Below are 12,415 nucleotides of genomic sequence, written 5' to 3'. Positions count from 1 at the left end.
TAGCTCTAGCTGCTTCGTACAACTGGCAATGCTTCTTTAAGGATATTTTTTTTCCTTTGCAAACAGTGCATGCCATGACAACAGCGTGCGACGAAATACAAAGCTTTCAATAACTTTTCATCTTCAACATCTTAAGATGAATCACACCAAGTTTGAAGATGATCGGATAAACACTGTAGGAGGAGTTCGTTAAAATAAGACTCCAATGAAATGGCCAAAAAAATGGCAACACGTTCCAAAATAAATCAAAATGGTGGACTTCCTGTTAGGTTTAGCATATGGTTCAAAAAGAGTTTTTTGTAGGTCATAGTCTGTTACATATGTGTACCAATTTTCGTAGCTCTAGATTAAACGTACAACCGGCAATGCCTCGTGAAGTAAGAATTTTTAAACTCTAAATTTGATGCGCCGCCGCCGTCATATAGTATATCAAAAACTTTTCATTTTTCACAATGATGTTGTCCCAGGTGTTGAGATGGTACATCCCAAGTTTGAAGTCAATCGGGTTAACCGTGTAGGAGAAGCGGGCAAAAGTATGACCCCTGTAAATGTGCAAAAATTGGCAAAAATTGGACATTTAAATACTCATACCTCACTTTCTGTCTATTTTAGGGTACACACTTCAAAGAGGTTTTTGTTCATTGGGATGTGCTACAGGTGCCACACAATTTTCATAGCCGTCGGACAATCGTAGCGGGACAGGGATCCGTTTAACCTATGTAGGGGGCGCTAAGGAGCCATTTTTCTGTTATCATGTATGGCGACTTTAAAATATCAAATTTTTCGCCAGGCCTGATGTGCGTGTAAAGTTTGGTGAGTTTTCGGTCACGTTTAGTGTCTCAAAAATGCGATTGTTTGCGGAGAAGAATAATAATAAGAATAATAATAATAAGAAGAATTCCTACAAAAACAATAGGGCCTCGCAGCGGCACCGCCGCCGCCGCTGCTCGGGCCCTAACTAGAGCTGCGAGCAGCTATAAAGGGCCCTCGCAACCCGGGCCACGTTGGGGTATTTGCACGTCGGGGTACTGGCATGTTGGGGTACTGTCAAATAGGAAACCATCTAAATTGTAAACGTTTTTGCCATGCTTTGTGTTTTTAAAGTTTCATGGAAAGGCCAAAAACGATGCACAATTAACAAAATAAAATCAAAATGGATTGGCACATGGCTATATAGAATACTTTTTGAATATATTCGGCATGCCTGCCAATATTCACACATCTAGCTGAATCATATAATCGGAAAGACTTCATAAAAATGTCTAGAGGGCGCTATTGAGCCATTTATTACAAATAGCACAACAAATCTCTAAATAAAATATTCATGTTCTAGACAGGTCTGGTGCGTGTGCAAAGTTTTGTGAGTTTTCACCCATATTTAGACTCTCAAAAAAGCATTTTTCTTCACAAACAATGCATGGCTACAGCAAAGGCGTGTGACAAAATAAAAAAATTCAATAACTTTTCATCTTAAATATCTTAAGATGAAACACGCCAAAGAATGAAGACGATCTGATAAGTTCTGTTGAAAATATGACCCCTATAAAAGGCCCCAAAAAATGGCTACAAATACCAAAGTAAATCAAAATGGCAGACTTCCTTTTTGATTCAGCATATGGCTTTAGAAACCTTTTTGTAAGTCTTAGGCTGATAGGTATCCCAATTTTTACAAATCTAGCTGAATCATAAAACACAAAACATTTGCAAAAGCTTCATAAAAATGTCTAGAGGGCGCTATTGAACCATTTATTGCAAATTGAATAAGAAATCTCTAAAATATTCATGCTGATGACAAGCCTGATGTGTGTGTAAAGTTTCATGAGTTTTTGCACATGTTTAGACCAAAAAAAAAAAGTAACATTTTACTTGGCAAACAATGCATCGCCATGACAACGGCGTGCGACAAAATAAATAACTTTCGATAACTTTGCATCTTAAACATCTTAAGATGAAGCACACCAAGTTTAAAGACAGTCGGATAAATTTTGTAGGAGGAGTTCGTTAAAATATGACCCCTAAAAAAGGCCACAAAAAATGGCTACAAATCCCAACGTAAATCAAAATGGTGGACTTCCTGATTGGTTTAGCATATTGCTCCAAGAGACTTTTTTTGTACATCCTGAGCTCTTATGTTTGCCTGCAAATTATCATAGCTTTAGGTGTTTAATCAAAACGCAAAATATGGTGTGCAATTCCCATGCATTGCTATGGCAACAGCGTGTGACAAAATAAAAAACTTTCGATTACTTTGCATCTTAAACATCTTAAGATGAAACATACCAAGTTTGAAGACAGTCGGATAAATTTTGTAGGAGGGGTTCGTTAAAATATGACCCCTGAAAAAGGCCACAAAAAATGGCAACAAATCCCATCATAAATCAAAATGGCGGACTTCCTGTTTGGTTTAGCCCATGGTTCCAAGAGACTTTTTTGTACATCGTGGGCTCTTATGTATGCCTGCAAATTATCATAGCGCTAGGTGAAACGTACAACCGGGAATGCTTAGTTAAAGAGGAGTTTTTTAGCTCAAAATGTGATGCCCGGCCCCTGGGGGACTTCCTGTTGCGTTTAGCACATGGCACCAAGAGACATTTTTGTAGATCCTGGGCTGTTACATATGTCTACAATTTTTCGTCACTCTAGCTGCTTCGTACAACTGGGAATGCTTCATCAAGAAGGATTTTTTTCCTTTGCAAAAAGTGCATGCCACGATAACAGCATGTGACGAAATAAAAAACTTTCAATAACTTTTCATTTTCAACATCTTAAGATGAATCACACCAAGTTTGAAGATGATCGGATAAACTCTGTAGGAGGAGTTTGTTAAAATATGACCCCTATGAAATGGCCAAAAAAAATGGCAACACATTCCAAAGTAAATCAAAATGGCGGACGTCCTGTTAGGTTTAGCATATGGTTCAAAAAGAGTTTTTTGTAAATCGAGGGCTGTTATATACCTCTACAAATTTTGGTAACTCTAGGTGAAACGTACAGCCGGGTATGCTTTGTTAAAGAGGAGTTTTTTTTAGCTCAAAATGTGATGCCCGGCCCCTGGGGGACTTCCTGTTGGGTTTAGCACAGGGCACCAGGAGACTTTTTTGTACATCTTGGGCTGTTACATATGTCTACAAATTTTCGTAGCTCTAGCTGCTTCGTACAACTGGCAATGCTTCTTTAAGGATATTTTTTTTCCTTTGCAAACAGTGCATGCCATGACAACAGCGTGCGACGAAATACAAAGCTTTCAATAACTTTTCATCTTCAACATCTTAAGATGAATCACACCAAGTTTGAAGATGATCGGATAAACACTGTAGGAGGAGTTCGTTAAAATAAGACTCCAATGAAATGGCCAAAAAAATGGCAACACGTTCCAAAATAAATCAAAATGGTGGACTTCCTGTTAGGTTTAGCATATGGTTCAAAAAGAGTTTTTTGTAGGTCATAGCCTGTTACATATGTGTACCAATTTTCGGAGCTCTAGATTAAACGTACAACCGGCAATGCCTCGTGAAGTAAGAATTTTTAAACTCTAAATTTGATGCGCCGCCGCCGTCATATAGTATATCAAAAACTTTTCATTTTTCACAATGATGTTGTCCCAGGTGTTGAGATGGTACATCCCAAGTTTGAAGTCAATCGGGTTAACCGTGTAGGAGAAGCGGGCAAAAGTATGACCCCTGTAAATGTGCAAAAATTGGCAAAAATTGGACATTTAAATACTCATACCTCACTTTCTGTCTATTTTAGGGTACACACTTCAAAGAGGTTTTTGTTCATTGGGATGTGCTACAGGTGCCACACAATTTTCATAGCCGTCGGACAATCGTAGCGGGACAGGGATCCGTTTAACCTATGTAGGGGGCGCTAAGGAGCCATTTTTCTGTTATCATGTATGGCGACTTTAAAATATCAAATTTTTCGCCAGGCCTGATGTGCGTGTAAAGTTTGGTGAGTTTTCGGTCACGTTTAGTGTCTCAAAAATGCGATTGTTTGCGGAGAAGAATAATAATAAGAACTAGAGCTGCGAGCAGCTATAAAGGGCCCTCGCAACCCGGGCCACGTTGGGGTACTTGCACGTCGGGGTACTGGCACGTTGGGGTACTGTCAAATAGGACAAGGACCATCTAAAATGTTTTTGACAAGCCTTGTGTGTGCAAAGTTTAATCAAAACGCAAAATATGGTGCGCAATTCCCAAAATAAATTCAAAATGGCGGACTTCCTTTTAGGTTTAGCATACGGCTACAGAATACTTTTTGTAGGTCTTAAGCTAATAGGTATGCCTCCCAGTTTTCACAAATCTAGGTCAAGTCATCTTTAGTTGTGTATCGCTTGAATCATACAATTGGAAATGCTCCATAAAAATGCATAGAGGGCGCTATTGAGCACAACGTTGGGTTACTTGCACGTCGGGGTACTGGCACGTTGGGGTACTGTTACATGGAACAAGGACCATTTAAAATGTTAGTTTTTTCCATGCCTTGTCTGTGCAAAGTTTCATGAAAAAGGCCAAAAATGATGTATAATTCCCAAAATAAAATCAAAATAGCGGTCTTCCTCTTTGGTTTGGCAAATGGCTTCATAATACTTTTTTGTAGGTCTAGCATAATCATACAATCGGAAATGCTTCGTAAAAATGTCTAGAGGGCGCTATTTATTGCAAATTGCACAATAAATCTCTGAAAATTCATGTTCATGACAAGTCTGATGTGTTTGCAAAGTTCCATGAGTTTTCATGTGTATAAAAAAAAAAAAGCAGCACTTGACAAACAATGCATTGCTATGGCAACAGCGTGTTACAAAATAAAAAACTTTCGATTACTTTGCATCTTAAACATCTTAAGATGAAACACACCAAGTTTGAAGACAGTCGGATAAATTTTGTAGGAGGGGTTCGTTAAAATATGACCCCTGAAAAAGGCCACAAAAAATGGCAACAAATCCCATCATAAATCAAAATGGCAGACTTCCTGTTTGGTTTAGCACATGGTTCCAAGAGACTTTTTTTTGTACATCATGGGCTCTTATGTATGCCTGCAAATTATCATAGCGCTAGGTGAAACGTACAACCGGGAATGCTTCGTTAAAGAGGAGTTTTTTAGCTCAAAATGTGATGCCCGGCCCCTGGGGGACTTCCTGTTGGGTTTAGCACATGGCACCAAGAGACTTTTTTGTACATCCTGGGCTGTTACATATGTCTACAATTTTTCGTCGCTCTAGCTGCTTCGTACAACTGGGAATGCTTCATTAAGAAGGATTTTTTTCCTTTGCAAAAAGTGCATGCCACGACAACAGCGTGTGATGAAATAAAAAACTTTCAATAACTTTTCATTTTCAACATCTTAAGATGAATCACACCAAGTTTGAAGATGATTGGATAAACTCTGTAGGAGGAGTTTGTTAAAATATGACCCCTATGAAATGGCCAAAAAAAATGGCAACACATTCCAAAGTAAATCAAAATGGCGGACGCCCTGTTAGGTTTAGCATATGGTTCAAAAAGAGTTTTTTGTACCTCGAGGGCTGTTATATACCTCTACAAATGTTGGTAACTCTAGGTGAAACGTACAGCCGGGTATGCTTTGTTAAAGAGGAGTTTTTTTAGCTCAAAATGTGATGCCCGGCCCCTGGGGGACTTCCTGTTGGGTTTAGCACAGGGCACCAAGAGACTTTTTTGTACATCTTGGGCTGTTACATATGTCTACAAATTTTCGTAGCTCTAGCTGCTTCGTACAAATGGGAATGCTTCTTTAAGGATATTTTTTTTCCTTTAAAAACAGTGCATGCCATGACAACAGCGTGCGACGAAATACAAAGCTTTCAATAACTTTTCATCTTCAACATCTTAAGATGAATCACACCAAGTTTGAAGATGATCGGATAAACACTGTAGGAGGAGTTCGTTAAAATAAGACCCCAATGAAATGGCCAAAAAAATGTCAACACGTTCCAAAATAAATCAAAATGGTGGACTTCCTGTTAGGTTTAGCATATGGTTCAAAAAGAGTTTTTTGTAGGTCATAGCCTGTTACATATGTGTACCAATTTTCGTAGCTCTAGATTAAACGTACAACCGGCAATGCTTCGTGAAGTAAGAATTTTTAAACTCTAAATTTGATGCGCCGCCGCCGTCATATAGTATATCAAAAAATTTTAATTTTTCACAATGATGTTGTCCCAGGTGTTGAGATGGTACATCCCAAGTTTGAAGTCAATCGGGTTAACCGTGTAGGAGAAGCGGGCAAAAGTATGACCCCTGTAAATGTGCAAAAATTGGCAAAAATTGGACATTTAAATACTCATACCTCACTTTCTGTCTATTTTAGGGTACACACTTCAAAGAGGTTTTTGTTCATTGGGATGTGCTACAGGTGCCACACAATTTTCATAGCCGTCGGACAATCGTAGCGGGACAGGGATCCGTTTAACCTATGTAGGGGGCGCTAAGGAGCCATTTTTCTGTTATCATGTATGGCGACTTTAAAATATCAAATTTTTCGCCAGGCCTGATGTGCGTGTAAAGTTTGGTGAGTTTTCGGTCACGTTTAGTGTCTCAAAAATGCGATTGTTTGCGGAGAAGAATAATAAGAATAAGAATAATAATAATAAGAAGAATTCCTACAAAAACAATAGGGCCTCGCAGCGGCACCGCCGCCGCCGCTGCTCGGGCCCTAATAACTAGAGCTGCGAGCAGCTATAAAGGGCCCTCGCAACCTGGGCCACATTGGGGTACTTGCACGTCAGGGTACTGGCACGTTGGGGAACTGTCAAATCGGACAAGGACCATCTAAAATGTTTTTGACAAGCTTTGTTAGTGTAAAAGTCCAAAGATGGTGTGCAATTCCCAAAATAAATTCAAAATGGCGGACTTCCTTTTAGGTTTAGCATACGGCTACAGAATACTTTTTGTAGGTCTTAAGCTAATAGGTATGCCTCCCAGTTTTCACAAATCTAGGTCAAGTCATCTTTAGTTGTGTATCGCTTGAATCATACAATTGGAAATGCTCCATAAAAATGCATAGAGGGCGCTATTGAGCACAACGTTGGGTTACTTGCACGTCAGGGTACTGGCACGTTGGGGCACTGTTACATGGAACAAGGACCATTTAAAATGTTAGTTTTTTCCATGCCTTGTCTGTGCAAAGTTTAATGAAAGAGGCCAAAAATGATGTATAATTCCCAAAATAAAATCAAAATAGCGGACTTCCTCTTTGGTTTGGCAAATGGCTACATAATACTTTTTTGTAGGTATTAGGCTGATAGGGGTCTGTCCTAATTGTCACAAATCTAGCAGAATCATACAATCGGAAATACTTCATAAAAATGTCTAGAGGGCGCTATTTATTGCAAATTGCACAATAAATCTCTAAAAATTCATGTTCATGACAAGTCTGATGTGTTTGCAAAGTTTCATGAGTTTTCACACATTGCACAATAAATCTCTAAAAATTCATGTTCATGACAAGTCTGATGTGTTTGCAAAGTTTCATAAGTTTTCACACATGTATAGATAAAAAAACAAAGCAGCACTTCACTTGGCAAACTGCATCGCTATAGCAGCAGCGTGCGACAAAATAAAAAACTTTTGATAACTTTGCATCTTAAACATCTTAAGATGAAACACACCAAGTTTGAAGACGGTTGGATGAACTTTGTACGAGGAGTTCGTTAAAATATGACAACTGAAAAAGGCCACAAAAAATGGCAACAAATCCCATCGTAAATCAAAATGGCAGACTTCCTGTTTGGTTTATCACATGGTTCCAAGAGACTTTTTTGTACATCGTGGGCTCTTATGTATGCCTGCAAATTATCATCGCGCTAGGTGAAACGTACAACCGGGAATGCTTCGTTAAAGAGGAGTTTTCTAGCTCAAAATGTGATGCCCGGCCCCTGGGGGACTTCCTGTTGGGTTTAGCACATGGCACCAAGAGACTTTTTTGTACACTGTGGGCTGTTACATATGTCTACAATTTTTTGTAGCTCTAGCTACTTCGTACAACTGGGAATGCTTCATTAAGAGGGATTTTTTTCCTTTGCAAAAAGTGCATGCCACGACAACAGCGTGCGACGAAATAAAGAGCTTTCAATAACTTTTCATCCTCAACATCTTAAGATGAGTCACACCAAGTTTGAAGATGATCGGATAAACTCTGTAGGAGGAGTTCGTTAAAATATGACCCCTATGAAATGGCCCAAAAAATGGCAACACATTCCAAAGTAAATAAAAATGGCGGACATCCTGTTAGGTTTAGCATATGGTTCAAAAAGAGTTTTTTGTACCTCGAGGGCTGTTATATACCTCTACAAATTTTGGTAACTCTAGGTGAAACGTACAGCCGGGTATGCTTTGTTAAAGAGGAGTTTTTTAGCTTAAAATGTGATGCCCGGCCCCTGGGGGACTTCCTGTTGGGTTTAGCACAGGGCACCAAGAGACTTTTTTGTACATCTTGGGCTGTTACATATGTCTACAAATTTTCGTAGCTCTAGCTGCTTCGTACAACTGGCAATGCTTCTTTAAGGATATTTTTTTTCCTTTGCAAACAGTGCATGCCATGACAACAGCGTGCGACGAAATACAAAGCTTTCAATAACTTTTCATCTTCAACATCTTAAGATGAATCACACCAAGTTTGAAGATGATCGGATAAACACTGTAGGAGGAGTTCGTTAAAATAAGACCCCAATGAAATGGCCAAAAAAATGGCAACACGTTCCAAAATAAATCAAAATGGCGGACTTCCTGTGAGGTTTAGCATATGGTTCAAAAAGAGTTTTTTGTAGGTCATAGCCTGTTACATATGTGTACAAATTTTCGTAGCTCTAGATTAAACGTACAACCGGCAATGCTTCATGAAGTAAGAATTTTTAAACTCTAAATTTGATGCGTCGCCGACGTCATATAGTATATCAAAAACTTTAGATTTTTTACAATGATGTTGTCCCAGGTGTTGAGATGGTCCATCCCAAGTTTGAAGTTAATCGGGTTAACCGTGTAGGAGAAGCGGGCAAAAGTATGACCCCTGTAAATGTGCAAAACTGGGCCAAAATTGGACAGTCAGATGATCATACCTCACTTTCTGTCTATTTTAGGGTACACACATCAAAGAGGTTTTTGTTCATCTGGATGTGCTACGGGTGCCACACAATTTTCGTCGCCATAGGACAATCGTAGCGGGACAGGGATCCGTTTAACCTATGTAGGTGGCGCTATGGAGCCATTTTTCTGTTATCATGTATGGCGACTTTAAAATATCAAATTTTTCGCCAGGCCTGATGTGCGTGTAAAGTTTGGTGAGTTTTCGTTCACGTTTAGCGTCTCAAAAATGCGATTGTTTGCGGAGAAGAATAATAACTAGAGCTGCGAGCAGCTATAAAGGGCCCTCGCAACCCGGGCCACGTTGGGGTATTTGCACGTCGGGGTACTGGCATGTTGGGGTACTGTCAAATAGGAAACCATCTAAATTTTAAACATTTTTGCCATGCTTTGTGTTTGTAAAGTTTCATGGAAAGGCCAAAAATGATGCACAATTAACAAAATAAAATCAAAATGGATTGGCACATGGCTATATAGAATACTTTTTGAATATATTAGGCATGCCTGCCAATATTCACACATCTAGCTGAATCATATAATCGGAAAGACTTCATAAAAATGTCTAGAGGGCGCTATTGAAGCATTTATTGCAAATTTAATAAGAAATCTCTAAAATATTCATGCTTATGACAAGCCTGATGTGTGTGTAAAGTTTCATGAGTTTTTGCACATGTTTAGACCAAAAAAAAAAAAGCAGCATTTTACTTGGCAAACAATCCATCGCCATGAAACGGCGTGCGACAAAATAAATAACTTCCGATAACTTTGTATCTTAAACATCTTAAGATGAAGCACACCAAGTTTGAAGACAGTCGGATAAATTTTGTAGGAGGAGTTCGTTAAAATATGACCCCTAAAAAAGGCCACAAAAAATGGCTACAAATCCCAACGTAAATCAAAATGGCGGACTTCCTGTTTGGTTTAGCAGATGGTTCTAAGAGACTTTTTTGTACATCGTGGGCTCTTATGTATGCCTCTAAATTATCATAGCGCTAGGTGAAACGTACAACCGGGAATGCTTCGTTAAAGAGGAGTTTTTTACCTCAAAATGTGATGACCGGCCCCTACGGGACTTCCTGTTGGGTTTAGCACATGGCACCAAGAGACTTTTTTGTACATCGTGGGCTGTTAAATTTGTCTCCAAATTTTCGTAGCTCTAGCTGCTTCGTACAACTGGGAATGCTTCATTAAGAGGGAATTTTTTCCTTCGCAATCTGTGCATGCCACGGCAACAGCGTGCGACGAAATAAAAAGCTTTCAATAACTTTTCATCTTCAACATTTTAAGATGAATCACACCAAGTTTGGAGATGATCGGATAAACTCTGTAGGAGGAGTTCGTTAAAATAAGACCCCTATGAAATGGCCCAAAAAATGGCAACACGTTCCAAAGTAAATCAAAATGGCGGACTTCCTGTTCGGTTTAGCATATGGTTCAAAAAGAGTTTTTTGTACCTTGAGGGCTGTTACATATGTCTTCAAATGTTGGTAACTCTAGGTGAAATGTACAGCCGGGAATGCTTCATTAAATAAGAATTTTGAAACACAAAATTTGATGCCTCGCCTCTGGCGGACTTCCTGTTAGGTTTAGCATATGGCACCAACAGGCTTTTTTGTAGATCATAGTCTGTTACATATGTGTACCAATTTTCGTGGCTCTCAATTAAACGTACCACCGGCAATGCTTAGTTAAGTAAGAATTTTGAAACTGTAAATTTGATGCCCCGCCACCGTCATATAGTATGTCAAAAACTTTAGATTTTTTACCATGATGTTGTCCCAGGTGTTGAGATGGTACAGCCCAAGTTTGAAGTCAATCGGGTTAACCGTGTAGGAGAACCGGGCAAAAGTATGACCCCTGTAAATGTGCAAAAATGGGCCAAAATTGGACATTCAAATACTCATACCTCACTTCCTGTCTATTTTAGGGTACACATATCAAAGAGGTTTTTGTTCATCTGGATGTGCTACAGGTGCCACACAATTTTCGTAGCCATAGGACAATCGTAGCGGGACAGGGATCCGTTAAACCTATGTAGGTGGCGCTACAGAGCCATTTTTCTGTTATCATGTATGGCGACTTTAAAATATCAAATTTTTCGCCAGGCCCGATCTGCGTGCAAAGTTTGGTGAGTTTTCGTTCATGTTTAGTGCCTCAAAAATGTGGTTGTTTGCGGAAAAGAATAATAACAAAGAAAAAGAAGAAGAAGAAGAAGAAGAATAATAATAAGAATTCCTTCAGGAACAATAGGGACCTCGCAGCGGTCGCTGCTCGGGCCCTAATAAGAATAATAATAATAAGAAGAATTCCTACAAAAACAATAGGGCCTCGCAGCGGCACCGCCGCCGCCGCTGCTCGGGCCCTAATAATAAGAAGAATTCCTACAAAAACAATAGGGCCTCGCAGCGGCACCGCCGCCGCCGCTGCTCGGGCCCTAATAAGAATTCCTTCAGGAACAATAGGGACCTCGCAGCGGTCGCTGCTCGGGCCCTAATCGCAGCGGTCGCTGCTCGGGCCCTAATAAAATAAAATAAAAACACCCACTAACTATAGACAGCAGATGGCAGCATTGTATCCCCTTTCAATGGGCTAATGTGTATCAAATTACAAAAAACATGGTGGGTCTTCAAACGTTCTATAATAGAACGTCTTCAAGGATGATGTGAATGATCAAAGCCTTTGCCACATTAAATCTAATTCACAGAGCGTCACTAAACAAAAAATATTAGTGTCAAAGTCTATATTAGTGTTGTCTAGAAAATCTTGTTTTCTCCTTATTTTTTTAATTTTTGCTCTATGCCACTCAAATTACCTATTTTCAAATGGTGATTACTAAAGAACAGAATAAAGTAGAAACATACTTTTTTTTCTAATGAAAGAACGGAATGAGATCTTTCATGAGATACCCACCAATCCATGTTCCTGTAGTCCTAGCACACAATATTCTGTTTGCCTTGTAAGATGAGTTAAAATGCTCGAAATCGGCTGGCACTGTCAGGGTTGTTTTTTGGATAACATTTGGCAGTAAAAGAGTTAAGTTCTAAATCTTAGAGTATTGTTTGTGTCCAGTGGGTGTGTCCCCTAAGGGTGGGTGAACCGGGGCCTTTCCAGTTTTACATCATCTGGGTCAAAGCCCAGAACAGCACAGACGTAGGTTTGTGCCATCGTAATCAGTTTATGACAATGTCCTGTCATCTCTCCGCCAAACACTGTCTCACTCTTCCATCACTCACTACCTATGAGTGGCCATCAACCATTTGCCGTCAGGCAGGTGAATGACCGTCCGTTTTGGTAAACATCCAAATCCAGTCACTCTT

General features: G+C 39.5%; 1 protein-coding gene across 5 annotated transcripts in view; it reads right to left on the bottom strand.

Moving 5' to 3' along the window:
- Positions 1-12,415, bottom strand: part of LOC144030407 (uncharacterized) — a 107,274-nt gene that overhangs the window by 24,376 nt on the left and 70,483 nt on the right. The gene's annotated exons all lie outside the window — the stretch shown is intronic.

Source organism: Festucalex cinctus, chromosome 1 (genome assembly GCF_051991245.1).
Source record: "Festucalex cinctus isolate MCC-2025b chromosome 1, RoL_Fcin_1.0, whole genome shotgun sequence".
NCBI lineage: Eukaryota > Metazoa > Chordata > Actinopteri > Syngnathiformes > Syngnathidae > Festucalex > Festucalex cinctus.
The sequence above is the reverse complement of the archived record's forward strand: the minus strand, read 5'-3'. Positions and strand labels throughout refer to the sequence as shown.